We start from the raw sequence: 18146 nt of genomic DNA on the forward strand, positions 1-18146 counted from the left end.
CCTTGTTGTTTTATTGTTGTAGTTATTATTGTTGTTGTCGTCGTTGTTGGATAGGACAGAGAGAAATGGAGAGAGGAGGGGAAGACAGAGAGGAGGAGAGAAAGATAGACACCTGCAGACCTGCTTCACCGCCTGTGAAGCGACTCCCCTGCAGGTGGGGAGCCGGGGTTGGAACCGGGATCCTTATGCCGGTCCTTGTGCTTTGCGCCACCTGCGCTTAACCCGCTGCGCTACAGCCCGACTCCCCCGTTTCCTATATTTACCATTAAACCTCTCCCTGGCCTTGCTCTCTGCCTTTCCCATACACTCAGTTATCTCTAGACTAACCCTATGGCTTGACTTTTTTCTGGGACTGAAAGCAGGCTCACTAGTAATCCGAAGGGGAAAAAAGGATCCATCCAGGTGAGAAGCAGCAGGGCACAGGGCAAAAGGCCTGGCCTGGGTTCCAGTGCCCACAGCTGTTAGGGTGCTCTAGCATCTGCCGCTCTCCAGACCCAATGTCCATACCAAGCAGGAAAGGTACAAGACTGGATGTGGCAGCAAGAATGGAGAGGAGGGAGGTCCTCAGCTGGGTATGAAGGCTGGTGGAACTATCAAAGAGTTAAAACCAGGAAGACCTATCAGTCTACCTATCATACCTTATTAACAAACATATCATCTTTGTGTAGAACTGAACCATGATAGTTAAGGTGAAAGTCGCTACCCACCAAACTCAACTAGCTCCCCCTCCCACCCACCACCCAGGTCTTTGGTATGGACAACATCAGGCCTTTACATATTCACTGCATGGTCCTCAGATAAAACTAAGAAAACATACTTCTAACTTCTAAAAAGGCACCATCATACAAATCTACAATTTTCTTTTAGGGTAGTAGCTTAGTAGTACAGCGCAGGACTTGACATTTGGAGGCACTGGATTTGAGTCCCACCACCGATGATGCTGCCAAAGCTGAGTGGTGCTTTCTTGTTTCTCTCTCACATCAAAATTAATCTTTATAATATTCTCTTTTGTTAAGCAATCCCTTTGCATGATCTGGGTTAGAAAGTAGCCAGTGGGTTAAGTGCACATGGCGCGAAGCCAAGGACATGGTGCAAAGTGCAAGGACCAGCTAAAGGATCTCGGTTCTAGCCCCCAGCTCCCCACGTGCAGGGGAGTCACTTCACAGACAGTGAAGCAGGTCTGCAGGTGTCTATCTTTCTCTCCCGCTCTCTGTCCTCCCCTCCTCTCTCAATTTCTCTCTGTCCTATCCACAACAATGACAGCAATAACAATAATAATAACAGCAATGATAAACAAGGGCAACAAAAGGGAAAAAATAGCCTCCAAGGAGCAATGGACTCATAGTGCAGGCACCAAGTCCCAGCAATAACCCTGGAGGGAAGAAAGAAAGAAAGAAAGAAAGAAAGAAAGAAAGAAAGGAAGGAAGGAAGGAAGGAAGGAAGGAAGGAAGGAAGGAAGGAAGGAAGAAAGAAAGAGAAAAAGTCAGTCAGTCAAGGGTCTGGGACTGGGTTATGGCACACCTGGTTGAATGCAAATGTCACAATATGCAAGGACCCATATTCGAGGCCCTGGTTCCCACCTGCAAGGAGTCCTGAAGAGGCCAAGGAAACTACTAGTGTTTGCCATGAAAGATGGCTTTGGCACAGGACCAGCAAACCACAGCCCACTGGCAACTTTAGTCCCAACAAAGGCCATTTCTGTAAATTAAGTTATATTGAAACACAGCCACATTCACTAAGTACAAACTAGATAAAGTGGTAGAGTTGAGTCTGTTCCACTGTCTAAAATATTTATCTGACCCACTGCTGGAAAAGTTCAATGACAGGCAAGGGGTAGATAATTAATGGTTATGCAAACAGACTCTCATGCCTGAGGCTCTAAAGCCCCAGGTTCAATCCCCTGCACCACTATAGGCAGAGCTAAGCAGTGCTCTGCTTTAAAATAAATAAATAAATAAATAAATAAATAAATAAATAAATAAATAAATAAATAAATATAAATGGGAATCCGGACGGTAGCGCAGCAGGTTAAGCACACATGGCGCAAAGCGCAAGAACCGGCATAAGGATCCCGGTTCGAGTCCCGGCTCCCCACCTACAGAGGAGTCGCTTTGAAGCAGGTCTGCAGGTGTCTATCTTTCTCTCCCCCTCTCTATCCTCCCCTCCTCTCTCCATTTCTCTCCGTCCTATCTAACAATGATGACATCAATAACAACAATAACTACAACAACAATAATAACAAGGGCAACAAAAGGGAAAATAAATAAAAAAGATGAGAGAAGAAAGAAAGAGTGGTCCAGAGGTGGCGTAGTGGATAAAGCATTGGATTCTCAACCATGAGGTCCCAAGTTCAATCCCAGCAGCACGTGTACCAGAGTGATGTCTGGTTCTTTCTCTCCTTCTGTCATTCTCATGAATAAATAAATAAATAAGGAAAGAAAGAAAGAAAAGTTCAGTGACAACAGCTTTGTGGCACATCATGGGGCTGAGGAGCTGGTACATATGCAAAAGATGAAGCAATTTGTCATCAGAGTGAGCTGAAAAGAGCTCTCAAGTGTCTTATAACACCATTTCTCAATCAATACAGGCCTATGTTTAGGAACAGAAAAGTACAGTTTCAGAAAGGGTTTTGGATTCTACTTCTCCCAACTCACTGCAACATCTACTGTAAATTACTTGGCTTTTCCTAGCATGGATTTCTCTCCTCCTCACAGCTATGAATAGATAGCATAATGGTTATGCAAAAAGACCCTCATGCCTGAGGCTCCAAAGTTCCAGGTTCAATCCCCTGCACCACCATAAGCCAAAATTAAGCACTGCTCTCGTAAAAAAGATAAATAAATAAATAAATAAATAATATACATATATATATATTACAAGGTTAAAAATTAATTTCTGGGGATCAGGCGGTAGCACAGTAGGTTAAGTGCACGTGGCGCAAAGTGCCAAGGACCAGCATAAGGATCCCGGTTCAAGCCCCAGGCTCCCCACCTGTTAAAATTCGTAGGCTCTTGCCGGCCGGGCTGGCTTCACGGGCGGGTAACAGAGACGCGGAGACAACGGCTGGGCAGGGAAGCTGTATTTCTTTATTCAGGAACAACGACTCATAAACTAAGACAAACTAATCACCAAACAGAACTCTGCTGTCTCTTTGCGGCGGCACCAGCACTCCCTCTTACTTTCGAACTCAAGAACTCTCTCTTACTCTGGAACTCTGGAACTCTCGTATTGGGGAACCCTCTGAAACTCCTCCACTGTGGAACTCGCTCTTACTCTGTAACCCTGAAACTCTCCAACTCAGGAACCCTCTGGCCCTCTCACTCTCGTACCGGGGAACCCTCTCCCAGGGTCCCTTGGGGCGGGGCCAAGCGGGCCGCAAAATTAACTGGACTGATCCAATTCTCTTGGCGGGGGAGGGCTAGAACAAACCAATGTAAAGCATACGACAATTCCCCCTTTTCTTTTTTAACTAAATGACTATAGTATCAAGGGTGTGGGGTGAACAGAAACATATATAACAAAAACCAGCATGTTGCCAAGGGAAGGCCTGAGGGGGCCATATCTGCCTCTGGGGGGCTACTTGCCTCGACGGGCATTTGCATGGGGGCGGGGAATGGCCTAGAGTCCCAAAGGCAGCTGGCTGCAATTTACTTACTATGAAACAAAACTTGTTATTAGCATATCTACTGCACAATCCAACCTTTCTAATAGAGAAGGAATTTGAGACTTTTACATATCAACAACGTCTTTTAACCTTTTGTTACACCCATTCAAGATGGAGACACACCCTAGGTGTGGGCCAGAGAGGAAACCTCAGGCATGAGAATAATTAGCATAGCCATTGTGCGATCTACCATTTCTAATAGAGAAGGTAATGGAGAGTTTTACATATCAACAAGTCTATTTAACCTTTTGTTTAGACCAACTTAGTTAAAATATATTGATTGTTAACTAATTTTTACCTTAGACTTTAAATGTAAGTTAATTTCATCTTTATGAGGATTACGTTGAAAACCTTTTTCATTTAACTTTGACTAGTAAGAATTTAGCCTTAAAGTTACTGTTTACCAAACTTTAAACATACACATAAACATGGTCATTAATACACGAGGAGAGAAACCTTTGTTACGAAGACATGTCATTTTAAACACGAATTTAAATCTGTACTGTCTTAGTTGTTGGGGGGGGGGGTTCACCATCCGGAGGTGGCTTCCCGCGCAGCTTCACTTCTAGGAACTGCAGGTTGTGATCTCTGCACAAATCTCTGCATACTCCAGCTTGTCTGCCTTCAGACCAGACCGGCAGCTGGAGATCTTGTGTGCCCAGTTTCGGCAGGGAGCCCGGGGGTCCGGGAGGCCCGGGATGGTTCCAGAATTCATAGAAAGAGGGCAGGCAGGCCAGTTTTGTAGAAGGCGTGGGCCTAGGTGCCCAGGGGTGGCAGCCATGATAGGCCGCCGCGGCCCTGCCCCATGGCCCTGCCATGTCTGCTGCCCTGTTTGCAGTGGCCGAGCAGCGTGGAGGGATCACGCGTCCAGTGCCCTGCGCCACGCGGTGGAGAGCCGGCTCCTGTGGGCTGGCCTCGGGCTCTTGCGTGTTGGCCCCGGGCTCCAGGGGCTCTTGTGTGCTGGCGTCGGCCTCCTGCGGGCTGCGGGCGCGGTGCGCGGGGTTGTCTGGGCGCAGCCGGCTGGCTGGCTGTTTAACCAGGTGGAAACAGCAGCTCCGCGCCTCGCCTCCCGCCCGCTGGCTCTTCCCGCTGGCTGTTCTGAGTTCGCCCGAGCAAGTGGAAACCACAGAGTGGTCCAGAGATAAATGTTCCAGAAACAGCAAAACAGTCTCGTGAAGAAAGAGCAGAGGCCTTTGGAGATCTCTTCACAAGCAGAAGAGAAGGCCATAGTGCGTAGGTAGCCAAATTGTCTTTACTTATCTGAGAGATGCGCAGGTCAGGTCCACGTGGGCGCCATTTGTTGTTAATATTCGTAAGGCTCTTGCTGGGCGGGTTGGCTTCGCAGTGGTGAACAGAGACGCGGAGACAATGGCTGGGCAGGGAAGCTGTATTTCTTTATTCAGGAACAACGATTCACAAACTAAGACAAACTAATCACCAAACAGAACTCGGCTGTCTCTTTGCGGCGGCACAAGCACTCCCTTACTCTAAAACTCGGTAACTCTCCAACTCTGAGAGTTCCACAGTGGAAGAGTTTCAGAGGGTTCCCCAGTACGAGAGTTCCAGAGTGTCAGAGTTGGAGAGTTCCTGAGTTCGAGAGTAAGGGAGAGTGTTTGTGCCGCCGGTCCGGCCTGAAGGCAGACAAGCTGGAGTATGCAGAGATTTGTGCAGAGATCACAACCTGCAGTTCCTAGAAGTGAAGCTGCGCGGGAAGCCACCTCCGGATGGTGAACCCCCCCCCAACAACTAAGACAGTACAGATTTAAATTCGTGTTTAAAATGACATGTCTTCGTAACAAAGGTTTCTCTCCTCGTGTATTAATGACCATGTTTATGTGTATGTTTAAAGTTTGGTAAACAGTAACTTTAAGGCTAAATTCTTACTAGTCAAAGTTAAATGAAAAAGGTTTTCAACGTAATCCTCATAAAGATGAAATTAACTTACATTTAAAGTCTAAGGTAAAAATTAGTTAACAATCAATATATTTTAACTAAGTTGGTCTAAACAAAAGGTTAAATAGACTTGTTGATATGTAAAACTCTCCATTACCTTCTCTATTAGAAATGGTAGATCGCACAATGGCTATGCTAATTATTCTCATGCCTGAGGTTTCCTCTCCGGCCCACACCTAGGGTGTGTCTCCATCTTGAATGGGTGTAACAAAAGGTTAAAAGACATTGTTGATATGTAAAAGTCTCAAATTCCTTCTCTATTAGAAAGGTTGGATTGTGCAGTAGATATGCTAATAACAAGTTTTGTTTCATAGTAAGTAAATTGCAGCCAGCTGCCTTTGGGACTCTAGGCCATTCCCCGCCCCCATGCAAATGCCCGTCGAGGCAAGTAGCCCCCCAGAGGCAGATATGGCCCCCTCAGGCCTTCCCTTGGCAACATGCTGGTTTTTGTTATATATGTTTCTGTTCACCCCACACCCTTGATACTATAGTCATTTAGTTAAAAAGAAAAGGGGGAATTGTCGTATGCTTTACATTGGTTTGTTCTAGCCCTCCCCCGCCAAGAGAATTGGATCAGTCCAGTTAATTTTGCGGGCCCACTTGGCCCCGCCCCAAGGAACCTCGAGAGAGGGTTCCTGAGTTCGAGAGTGCGAGAGTTTCAGAGGGTTCCCCAGTACAAGAGTTCCAGAGTTCCAGAGTTGGAGAGTTCCTGAGTTCGAGAGTAAAAGAAAGAGTGCTGGTGCCACCGCAAAGAGACAGCAGAGTTCTGTTTGGTGATTAGTTTGTCTTAGTTTATGAATCGTTGTTCCTGAATAAAGAAATACAGCTTCCCTGCCCAGCCGTTGTCTCCGCATCTCTGTTCACCACCGCGAAGCTAACCCGCCTGGCAAGAGCCTTCCGGAATTTTAACAACACCCACCTGCAGGGGAGTCGATTCACGGGCGGTGAAGGAGGTCTGCGGGTGTCTATCTTTCTCTCCCCCTCTGTCTTCCCCTCCTCTCTCGATTTCTCTCTGTCCTATACAACAAATGGCATCAACATCAACAACAACAATAACTACAACAACAAGGGCAACAAAGGGGGGGGATTAATTTCTCCATAGTCTTATAATAGTGCCCACACAGAGAATTTGCTGGATAAACAGAAGTTACATAAGAATCAATTTTTCTGGGCGGAGGGTAGATAGCATAATGGTTATGCAAACAGACTCTCATGGGGGCCAGGTGGTGGTGTACCTGGTTGAACGCACACATTACAGTGCACAAGGACCTGGGTTCAAGCCCCTTGGTCCCCACTTGCAGGGGGAAGCTTCATGAGTGGCGAAGCAGGGCTGCAGGTGTCTCTTTGTCTCTCTCCCTCTCTCTTTCCCTTCCCTCTCAGTTTCTCTGGCTGTGTCTATCCAATAATAAATAATAAATAAACAAATAAAAATAAAAAATAAAAGAATTTCAAACAGACTCTTATGCCTGAGGCTCCAAAGTCCCAGGCTCAATCCCCCTGCACCACCATAAGCGAGAGCTGAACAGTGCTCTGGTAAAGAAAAAGAGAAAGAGAGAACTAATTTTCCTGATATTTTGATTATGTATCACACAAGCAATCCACATGCGGTGGCCTTTTTTTTTTTTTACCTCTCAATCATGTAAGCAGTTTCTGAAAGAACAATGGTGTTCTTAGAAGGACTAAGAACACTTGGAATGAAATCTCTTAGGCAAAGAAGAAATCTCATAGATAGTTCAGCTATAGGATTACTGCCAAGGAACCGCTCAACATTTGGACAGCCCAGGAGTCAAACAAAGCCCAACTCCTGTGGGTCCACCCACTCCAAACGCTTTCTCAGAACAAGATATGATTCTTCTCCCTACAAACTCCACTCACTGGCCAGTGTCCTTTCCTTAGAAGCTATATAGGGAAACATCAAATTCCTTGTCCATAGGTTCCCAAAGATGTCTCTCACGCCTCTATGTATTAAATCTCTTCCCCAGGATATTTCCTTATGAATCATGGTTTAAATGCCCTCCATCATTCTGACTGTCTCAAGTTCCAGCCTTCAGACACCAAATTTGTCAGATTAAAACCCAACCTAAGACACATCTCTATCTGTCTATCTCAAATAAAGCTTAAAATTTCTGGAAAGAAAAAACCCAAGACCACCCTTGAAATGGTATAGGTGAGGGACTGGGTGGTGGCACTCCTGGCTGAGTACACATTACAATGCACAATAACCCGGATTTGAGCCACTGGCCTCCACCTGCAAGGGGAAAGCTTTGTGAATAGTGAAGCAGTGCTGCAGGTATCTCTCTTCCTCTCTATCTTCCCTACACTGTTGGTTTCTGACTGTCTCTATTAAATAAATAAAAGCCTCACAGAAGTGAGGCTTGGTGATGAAAACTTACTCAAGGTTGCATGGCCTCTAAGCAGCACAGAAGACCTGGGTCTGCCTTGCAGCAGAGAGCTTTGTACACCACAGGAAGCAGTCTCCACTGCCAGAGAAAAAAACTCACATCCTACCACATTCCGCATGGCAGTGTTCGGAACTGTACAAACATCCAGATTGTGAAAAATGCCTACTGCCAACATGCCTCTTTTGGACCATTAGATCAAGTGACAAAGCAAGCACACACAATTTTGATTCAGTAGTTCCGCTTTGGTGAATGTATCCCAAGGAAAGAAAGAAAAATCTGCAAACTCAATGAGGGTCACTGGAAGATTTTTAAACAGGAGGTACACATGACACAAGAAAACATCCTCTTGTCTCCTGGGGAGACAGCATAAGCAAACAACTTTCATGCCTGTGACTATGAAATTCCAGCTTCTATCCCCAACACCACAAGCCAGAGCTAAGCAGTAAACTGGTAAAAATAAATATATGAATAAATTCTCTATTGAGAAAAAAAAAGCTCGTATCAATTAACTCAATATCATATCAAACAACAAACTGTCAGTACTATGCAGAAGTGCCAAGCAATTAACTGCAGGATTGAGGGCTGGGAAGACAGCATAATGATTATGCAAAGAACTTTCACACCTGAAGTTCTGGTATCCCAGGTTCAATCCCCACCACCACTGTCACCAGAGCTGAGCAGTGGTCTCTCTTTCTCTCTCTTCCTGTATCTTTCTCATTAAAATAAATTTTAAAATTTTAAAAAGGGGACCTCGGCGAGGGGCTCTTAAAAAAAAAAAAAAAGGCAGGAATCGGGCTGTAGCACAGCTGGTTAAGCCCACGTGGCACAAAGCGCAGGGACCAGTGTAAGGATCCCGGTTCGAACCCCAGCTCCCCACCTGCAGGGGAGTCGCTTCACAGGCGGTGAAGCAGGTCTGCAGGTGTCTGTCTTTCTCACCCCCTCTCTGTCTTCCCCTCCTCTCTCCATTTCTCTCTGTCCTATCCAACAACGAACGACATCATCAACAACAATAATAACTACAACAAGGCTACAACAAGGGCAACAAAAGGGGGAAAAATGACCACCAGGAGCAGTGGATTCATGGTGCAGGCACTGAGCCCGAGCAATAACCCTGGAGGGGAAAAAAAAAAAAAAAAAAAAAAAACTGTGACTCCTCTAAGAGTAATAGTGGTATAGACTGGGGTTCCATCATGAGTGTGAATGATTTTTATTCGTACCTGGCAATAAAAGAAAATCAGAATCAGACTTCCTCGAGCCCCAAATCCCCAGTGCAAAATTTCCTTGTAAAAGATAAATACCAAATAGTACCAAGAGTAAAATAAAGGGTTGCCATCCATGTGATAATATAGTGGTGCAAAACATTTGAAAGTGGAGTCACATCGAAACATCCGGGCTGTCGGGGTAGTTTTGAGTGTTCAACCATTTTCGGGGTAACAAACGCCCGCAACGAGCTGGGGCTGCTCAGCGGAAGACTAAGCATTGTCAGATCAAGGGACGCAGGTGGCCGGCTCGAGGCTGGATTTCGGGGACGCACAGCTGCAGGTCTATATTCAGGTCCCGCAGGGGGACCCGGGCCGCGCTGTGCTCCGGGCAATAAAGGCGCTTCCGGCGCGAACCTGGGGTCCCCGCTGTCCCCACCGGCCGCCACCCCCGGACCGACAGCTAACTGCCGGCGCCGAGGAGCACCCCGCCCCCTGCACCTGCGCCACCTCGCTGGAGCCCGCTGGGCTGCAGCGCCACTTGTCGCCGGCTCCCGCCCGCCTACCTGGCCCGGACTCCAGCCCTGGCCCCGCCGCAGCCTCCGCTAGCGAAAGAAAGCGCTGTGTCTCCAAGTGGCGTCCCTAAGAGCAAAATGGCGACTCCATGCGCGAGAACTGCGTCCGCGAAGACTGCGCGGCCTGGGGCGAAGCCTGAGTGGCAGGGGCGGGGCCATGGTTAAGACTGAGAGCTCATTGGCTTGTGGGGCGGGGTCAGGAGAGAGATGGACACTCACTGGCTGATGGCTGTGGGAGTGACTCAACCGACCGAGAAGTGTGAGGCCTCTGGGCAAGGGGCCGGGTCTGAGTCCCACTGGTGCTGGTGCTGGTGCTGGTGCTGGTGCTGGTGCTGGTGCTGGTGCTGGTGCTGGTGCTGGTGCTGCCGCTGCCGCTGCCGCTGCCGCTGCCGCTGCCGCTGCCGCTGCCGCTGCCGCTGCCGCTGCCGCTGCCGCTGCCGCTGCCGCTGCCGCTGCCGCTGCTGCAAAAAGACTTACAGGATGGGAGGCTTGGAATTGCAGATGTCGGTGTTCAGATCTTTACTTGACAAAGTCATTTCACACACCCCTCGGAGCCTCGACTCCCTTACGGAAAACTGGGAGTGACAGTAGCATCCATCTGAAGGAAATGTGCTTACTTCTGCAGCCTCATTAACTCCGGCTAGGTGCGCTTGTCACTTTTATTTTTCACCAGAGCACTGCTCAGCTCTGGCTTATGATGGTGCAGCGAGATTGAACCTGGGACTCTAGAGCCTCAGGCATGAGAGTCTCTTTGCATAACTATTATGTTATCTTATAACCCCCCCCAGTCATTCTCAAGTTCTCTATGCTTTTCGCACAGATCCTACATATTGTAAATGCCTCATTATTACTTCTTTTGTTACAGATTTTCCTTTTATTAAAAAAAAGATTGATGCTCGTGTTACCCAATACCCGCATTCATTACATTTTAGATATGTTTGCTTTTTTTTATCATATGATATGATAACAGTAGACACTCAACCATGTGTTAAGACAGAGCACTACTCAACTGATTTATGATGGTGCAGGGGATTGAACTGGGACTTCTTAACCTCAGGTAGGAGTCTGTTTACATAACCATTATGCTATCTACCCCCACCCTGGGACAGGTAATCTTTTTTTTAAGTGTTTTTTTTTTTTTTTAGGTATTTTATTTATTTTATTTTTGAGAGAGAGGCAGAGAGAGAAAGACACGGCGAGAAATACCGGAGCATTGCACAGCTCTGGCTTATGGTGGTGCGGGGGATTGAACCTGGGACTTCAGATCCTCAGGCATGAGAGTCTCTTTGCATAACCATTATGCTATCTACCCCCACCCAGACAGGTAATCTTAATGGCTTATCATATTTAATTTTTACAAGAGTTTGAGACAGGTATTATTACTATCTTCATTTTAATAATGCCTGCCCAGTTACATAGTGGACATGAATTACAATTACTCAGAAGGCCTGGTACCTGCAAGTTAGTTTGGTGCTAAACTATTCCCAATACAATGTCACCACTCCAATCCTACTTTGGATTGCTCATTACTGAGAGATGGGGTGGGGTGCTGCCAGGCAGTGGCACACCAGGTTAAGTCTCAAGTTCAACCTCTGGCACTGAAGCGCGAGGACCTGTACAAGGATCGGGTTTGAGCCCTGGCTCCCCAACTGCAGGGGGGTCTGCTTCAAAAGCAGTAAAGCAGGTTTGCAGGTGTCTATCTCGCTCCCTATCTCCCCCTCCCCTCTTAATTTCTCTCTGTCCTATCCGATAAAAATGAAAAATGGTCATAGGAGCAATGGATTGGTAGTTCAGGCACTGGGCCCCAGTGATAACCCTAGAGGCAAAAAAAAAGAGAGGAGAGAGGTGAAATCATTCATTTGATGTTGCACAACCAGCCAGAAGCTGCCACTCCTCATAGTCTAACCTCTTACTCTATAAGTAGGGAATACAAAAATCTCATCTTCAGAATCAGAAATCAGGTAATGCTGCATGAAATGGAATCCTCTGAAACATTTCTTTTGCCTGACAGCTTGATAGAGACACAACTCTGCAAGACCTAGGTCCCTGAAACAGCTTACTCAGTGCGCTGCTTTGCTATGTATGCAACTCAGATCTGAGACAGACACCTTAATGAAAGAAGCTTCGGGTTATTGTAGTCTGTCTCTGTCTCTGTCTCTCTCTCTCTCTCTGTGTCTCTCTCTCTTTCACTCTCTGCCATTATTTAAAAAATAAGTTAAAGGGAGTCGGGCGGTAGTGCAGCGGGTTAAGTGCACGTGGCGCAAAGCACAAGGACCAAGGACCAGAGTAAGGGCCCGGCTCCCCACCTGCAGGGGCGTCCCTTCAGAGGCGGTGAAGCAGGGCTGAAGGTGTCTTATCTTTCTCTCCCCTGTCTTCCCCTCCACTCTCCATTTCTTTCTGTCCTATCCAACAACAGTGACATCAATAACAGCAATAATAATAGCCACAACAATAAAACAAGGCAACAAAAAGGAATAAATAAATAAACATTTAAATAACCTTTTAAAAATTTCTAAAAATAATAATAAATAAATAAATATTTTTTAAAAGTCACTTCACAGGCAATGAAGCAGGTCTGCAGGTGTCTATCTTTCTCTCCCCTCTCTGTCTTCCCCTCCTCTCTCCATTTCTCTGTCCTATCCGACAACAATAGCTATGACAACAATAACAACTACAACAAGGACAACAAAATGGGAAAAATAGCCTCCAGGAGGAGTGGATTCGTAGTGCAGGCACCGAGCCGCAGTAATAACCCTAAAGACAAGAAAAAAAGCAAGATCTAGCAGCCCACTGATATATTTGTGTGATGAAGTGAAGCCTCTTTCAACAGGATCTGTTTTGGGTTCAAATCCCTTCCTCTGCAAGCTGCTGTAACCTAGGACACCCACATAGGTCCACAGAGGTTGGACCAATTTACGTTTCCATCAGCAGTGTAGGAGGGCTCCTTTGACCCCACAACCTCTCCTTTTCTGATGTGTGACATTCTCACAGGAGTGAAGTGCTATCTCATTGTTGTCTTTATTTGCATTTCTCTGACAATCAGAGACTTGGAGCATTTTTCATGTGTTTCTCGGCCTTTTGGATCTCTTCTATGGTGAATATTATGTCCATGTCTTCCCCCTATTTTTGGATGGGGTTATTTGTTGTCTTGTTGTTGAGATTTGCAAGTTCTTTATTATATATTTTGGTTATTAGCCTCTTGTCTGATGTATGGCTTGTAAAGATCTTCTCCCATTCTGTGAGGGGTCTCTTGGTTTGGGTGATAGTTTCTTTAACTGTGCAGAAGCTTTTTAATTTTATGTAGTTCCATAAGTTTATGCTTGCCTTAGTCTTCTTTGTAATTAGATTCATTTCATTGAAGATGTCTTTAAAATTTATGTGGAAAAGAGTTTTGCCAATATTTTCCTCTAAGTATCTGATAGTTTGTGGTCTAACATCCAAGTCCTTGATCCACTTGGAATTTACTTTTGTATTTGGTGAAATACAGTTGTTCAGTTTCATTCTTCTGCACGTTTCAACCCATTGTTTCCAACACCATTTGTTGAAGAGACTCTGCTTTCCCCATTTAATAGTCTTGGCACCTTTGTCAAAGATTAGATGTCCATAGGTGTGGGGGCTCACTTCTAGACTCTCAATTCTATTCCACTAGTCAGTATGTCTATTCATGTTCCAGTACCAAGCAGTTTTGATGACAATGTAATACAATTTGAGATCTGGGAGTGTGATGCCTTCAGTTCTGTTCTTTTTCCTCAAAATTGTTTTGGCAATTCTAGGTCTTTTCTGGTTCCAGATAAACATTTGTAGCATTTGTTCTATTCTCCTAAAAAATGTGGTTGTGATCTTGATGGGGATACCTTTTTTAAATTTTTATTACTATCTTTATTTATTGGATAGAGACAGCCAGAAGTCATGAGGGAAGGAGGTGATAGAGAGAGAGAGACAGATAAACACCTGTAGTCCTGCTTCACCACTCACAAAGCTTTCTCCCTGCAGGTGGGGAGCAGGGGCTTGAACCTGGGTCCTTGTGCATTGTAACATGTGTGCTCAACCAGGTGCGCCACCACCTGCCCCCCCCCTTCTTAAATTTCTTTATTGGAGGATTAATTTTTTATTTTCTTTTATTTATTTTTAAAAGGAGACATTAACAAAACCGTAGGATAAGAGGGGTACAACTCCACACAGTTCCCACCACCATATCTCCGTATCCCATCCCCTCCCCTGGTAGCTTTCCTATTCTTTATCCCTCTGGGAGTATGGACCCAACGTCATTGTGGGATGCAGAAGGTGGAAGGTCTGGCTTCTGTCATTGCTTCCCCGCTAAACATGGGCGTTGACTGGTCGATCCATACTCCCAGCCTGCTTCTCTCTTTCCTTTTTTTTTTTTTTTTCCTCCAGGGTTATTGCTGGGCTCAGTGCCTGCACCATGAATCCACCACTCCTGGAGGGCATTTCCCCCCCTTTTGTTGCCCTAGCCTCGTTGTGGTTATTATTATTACCATTACCATTGTTGATGTTGCTCGTTGTTGGATAGGACAGAGAGAAATGGAGAGAGGAGGGGAAGACAGAGAGGGGGAGAGAAAGACACCTGCAGATCTGCTTCACCGCCTGTGAAGCGACTCCCTTGCAGGTGGGGAGCCGGGGGCTTGAACCGGGATCCTTATGCCGGTCCTTGCACTTTGCGCCACGTGCGCTTAACCCACTGCGCCACCGCCCCACCCCCTACTCTCTCTTTCCTTAGTAGGTTGGGGCTCTGGGGAAGCGGACACATTGGTGGGTCACCTGTCCAGGGAAGTCTGGTTGGCATCATGCTAGCATCTGGACCCTGGTGGCTGAAAAGAAAGTTAACATACTAAGCCAAACAAATTGGTGAGCAGTCATGGATCTAAAGGCTGGAACAGTGCAGATGAAGTGTTTGGAAGTACTCATGGCAGACTATTGTGTACTTTTGCTTTCAGGTATATATTTTGTCCTAGTTTATGGATATGTGTGAACATATGCTAGGTTTTGGGATTTTGTTAGGAAGTGAACTGCCTGGATCATAACTAGGTTTTGGGATTTTGTTAGGAAGTGAACTGCCTGGAATGGAATTAGAGACTACTATGAAAGGAAAAGTCTCACCCGAGTAACGAAGGGTTGTCATTCCACACCTGAAGTCTCTGGACTTCACACAGTCTGAAGTGAAGCATGCTGAGGTGGTACTTGTTGCGTTGATTAGGTTGGGATTGGCAGATGCAATATAATTTGGTGTGAATTGAGAGAAGCATGCAGGAAAGTGCGCCCCACCCTAAGGTTCCAGGACTGGGGGAAATATAGGCTCTATAGTGGAAATGTGAGGTTTCTGCTGTCTTAGGGTTCAAGAGAACAATAGATATTGTTATAATCCCATTATTTGGTAATCGGGTTAACTTTGAAAAGTCCCTTTTACAACAAGGGCAACAAAAGGAATAAATAAATAAAAATTAATTAAAAAAAAGAAAAAAGAAAATTCCTTTTTTTAGGATTTACTGTATAATACCTAACATCACCATAATTTATGTCCTTTGACATTGTTTGTATATAGCTGTTCCACTGGTTGCTTCTGTTCTCCCTGGTCTAGGCTTTTGAGAGAGTCAACATATCAAAGACTCAGCCTATGTATTAAAAAGACAGACTGGGAGTCTGGTGGTAGCGCATGTGGCGCAAAGCTCAAGGACCAGCATAAGGATCCCTGTTCAAGCCCCTGGCTCCCCACCTGCAGGGGAGTCGCTTGCTTCACAAGTGGTGAAGCAGATCTGCAGGTGTCTATCTTTCTCTCCCTCTCTCTGTCTTCCCCTCCTCTCTCCGTTTCTCTCTGTCCTTTTCAACAACAATGACAACAATAACTACAAAAATAAAACAACAAGGGCAACAAAGGGAATTAGTAAATATTAAGAAAAATAAAATAAGGGAGTTGGGCGGTAGCGCAGTGGGTTAAGTGCACGTGGCGCCAAGCGCAAGGACTTGTGCGAGGATCCCTGTTCGAGACCCGGCTCCCCACCTGCAGGGAAGTCACTTCACAGGTGGTGAAGAAGGTCTGCAGGTGTCTGTCTTTCTCTTCCCCTCTCTGTCTTCTCCTCCTCTCTCCATTTCTCTCTGTCCTATCCAACAACGATGACATCATCAACAACAACAATAATAATAACTACAGCAACAATAAAAACAAGGGCAACAAAAAGTAAGTAAATAAATAAATAAATATTAAAAATAATAAAAGAAAAAAGAAAAAGAAAATAAAAAAAGACTCTGCTTTTAAAAGTTTGAGACATACAATCAATTTTTCCCCTCTCATATTAACTAAATAGTGATTTATATGACTACAAATTAATAGGAGTGTACATAAACACCATTCCCACCACCAAAAGACTGTGTCCCCAGAGTTGGGAGGTAGTGCATCGGGTTAAGTGCAGGTGGCGCAAATCCCAGGGATAGGTGTAAGGATCCCGGTTCGAGCCTCCACCACATTCCCCCCACCCCCACTGCCCCAGGAAGCTGAATATCCACCCTCACTCTCACCCCAGGGTTTTTACTTTGGTACCCTGCTCCAGGAGGATTAATATTTTACAGTCGATAGTAAATACAATAGTTTGTGCATTTCCCAAAAACTTTTTTAAACTTAAATGAAAGCTATTGCCCCTGAAAGTCGCAAACAGGAAGTGGTTAGGAGCCCTGTGCTAACAGGTGTTTGAGGAAAAGACGGACTTAGTAGCTCAGGAAAAAAGCTATGGCTTAAACACTGGCCTGATTTGGATCAGTCTAGTTGACTTTGATTGGTTGGCCCTCGGACTTTGATTTCTTTTTTTTTTTAATATTTATTTATTATTCCCTTTTTGTTGCACTTGTTGTTTTATTGTTGTAGTTATAATTGTTGTCTGTCTTCGTTGTTGGATAGGACAGAGAGAAATGGAGAGAGGAGGGGAAGACAGAGAAGGGGAGAGAAAGACAGACACCTGCAGACCTGCTTCACCACCTGCAGGTGGGGAGTTGGGGGCTCAAACCGTGATCCTTCAGCGGGTCCTTGTGCTTTGCGCCACCTGTGCTTAACCTGCTGCGCTACCGCCCAACTCCCTTATATTTTATTTTTACCAGAGCACTGTTCAGCTCTGGCTTATGGTGGTGCTGGAAATTGAACCTGGGATTTTGGAACCTCAGGCACGAAAGTTTTTTGCATAACCACTTTACTGTCTACCCAAAGTCTACTTATTTTTAGCTTTACAATAGCGAATCTATACATTATTTACACATTTAACGTCAACTCCTTTTTTGATAGTTCCTGAAGTTTTTCTGATTCATTGATTTCATTTCAGTCTGCATTCTACTTTGAGTTACCTTTACAATATCAATATCAATTTATTTTTCCTTTTTTTTTGCCTCCAGGGTTATCGCTGTGGCTCAGTACCTACACTACAAAATAACTGCTCCTGTGTCCAATTTTTAATTTATCTTTTACTTTTTTTTGGATAGGACAGAGAGAAATTGAGAGAGGTGAAGATAGAGAGGGAGAAAGATATACACCTGCAGACCTGCTTCACCCCCTTGTGACCTCCCTGCAGATGAGGAGCTGGTGGCTCCAGTTAGGAGTCTTGGGCGGCTCCTTAAGCTTCATACTATATCAGTTAACCTGGTGCAGCACTGCCTAGCCTCTACAATCTCAATTTCTAACTTTTTTTTTTTAAGGATGCACAGAGACAGAAAGATAGCGAAAAAGACCTCCTTCAATGCAGTGGGGGTACTTGAATCTTGCAGATGGCAAAGCAGCACACCATCCAGGTGAGCTATTTCACTGGTCCTTTCTCCATCTGAATGTAAAAAGGAGAAGGGATTGTGTAGGCTAAAAGAATAAAAGTGAAAAAAAAAATGTGTGTGTGTGTGTGGTGTGTGTGGGTGGGCGGCGGCGGCGGCGGCGGCGGCGGTGGTGGTGCTCTGCCTGGCCTGAGCCCTGATTGGTGGAATGGGAGGGGCTTTTCCAAGCCAGCACTATTATTGGGCACCCTGGGTCCGGGGCGGGGCAGGCGGTGCGCGCCAGGTTCTGGAGTTCCGGGGCCAAAGCGCAGTCACGTGGCGGCGCATAGAGGGCTGTAGTGCTGATGCTAAGTTCGCTACTCCACGTGGGATCAGGTGTTGTTCGGCTGGTGCTCAGTACTCTGCTCCGGTAGGTGGGGGGAGGGGGCTAGAGGAGCAGGTTCTTTGGGTGAAGGTCTCTTGAGAGGATGAGGAGCTCATTGTTAGGGTCTGACACTAACAAAAGCCTGGGGCGCGTCTCGGTGGGTGCGGCTGGGCTGGTGACCTAGGCACTAGGCACCATGCAGAGCCTTATAGTCTCTAGAAGCAGCTGCTC

At 45.9% G+C, this 18146-nt stretch overlaps 2 protein-coding genes across 3 annotated transcripts in view; one reads left to right on the forward strand and one right to left on the reverse strand.

The window, feature by feature from the left end:
• The window catches only part of PRPSAP2 (phosphoribosyl pyrophosphate synthetase associated protein 2), a 51468-nt gene extending 41550 nt beyond the window's left edge, over positions 1-9918 (reverse strand). For both annotated transcript variants that reach the window (XM_060203217.1, XM_060203216.1), the window contains exon 1: positions 9785-9918. The gene's annotated coding sequence lies outside the window, so the exon portion shown is untranslated. The remainder of the gene's footprint in view (positions 1-9784) is intronic.
• A 7917-nt stretch (positions 9919-17835) lies between these two features.
• Positions 17836-18146, forward strand: part of SHMT1 (serine hydroxymethyltransferase 1) — a 33708-nt gene continuing 33397 nt past the window's right edge. The window contains exon 1 of the mRNA XM_007526188.3: positions 17836-17960. The gene's annotated coding sequence lies outside the window, so the exon portion shown is untranslated. The remainder of the gene's footprint in view (positions 17961-18146) is intronic.

This window comes from Erinaceus europaeus, chromosome 12, assembly GCF_950295315.1.
Source record: "Erinaceus europaeus chromosome 12, mEriEur2.1, whole genome shotgun sequence".
Classification (NCBI taxonomy): domain Eukaryota; kingdom Metazoa; phylum Chordata; class Mammalia; order Eulipotyphla; family Erinaceidae; genus Erinaceus; species Erinaceus europaeus.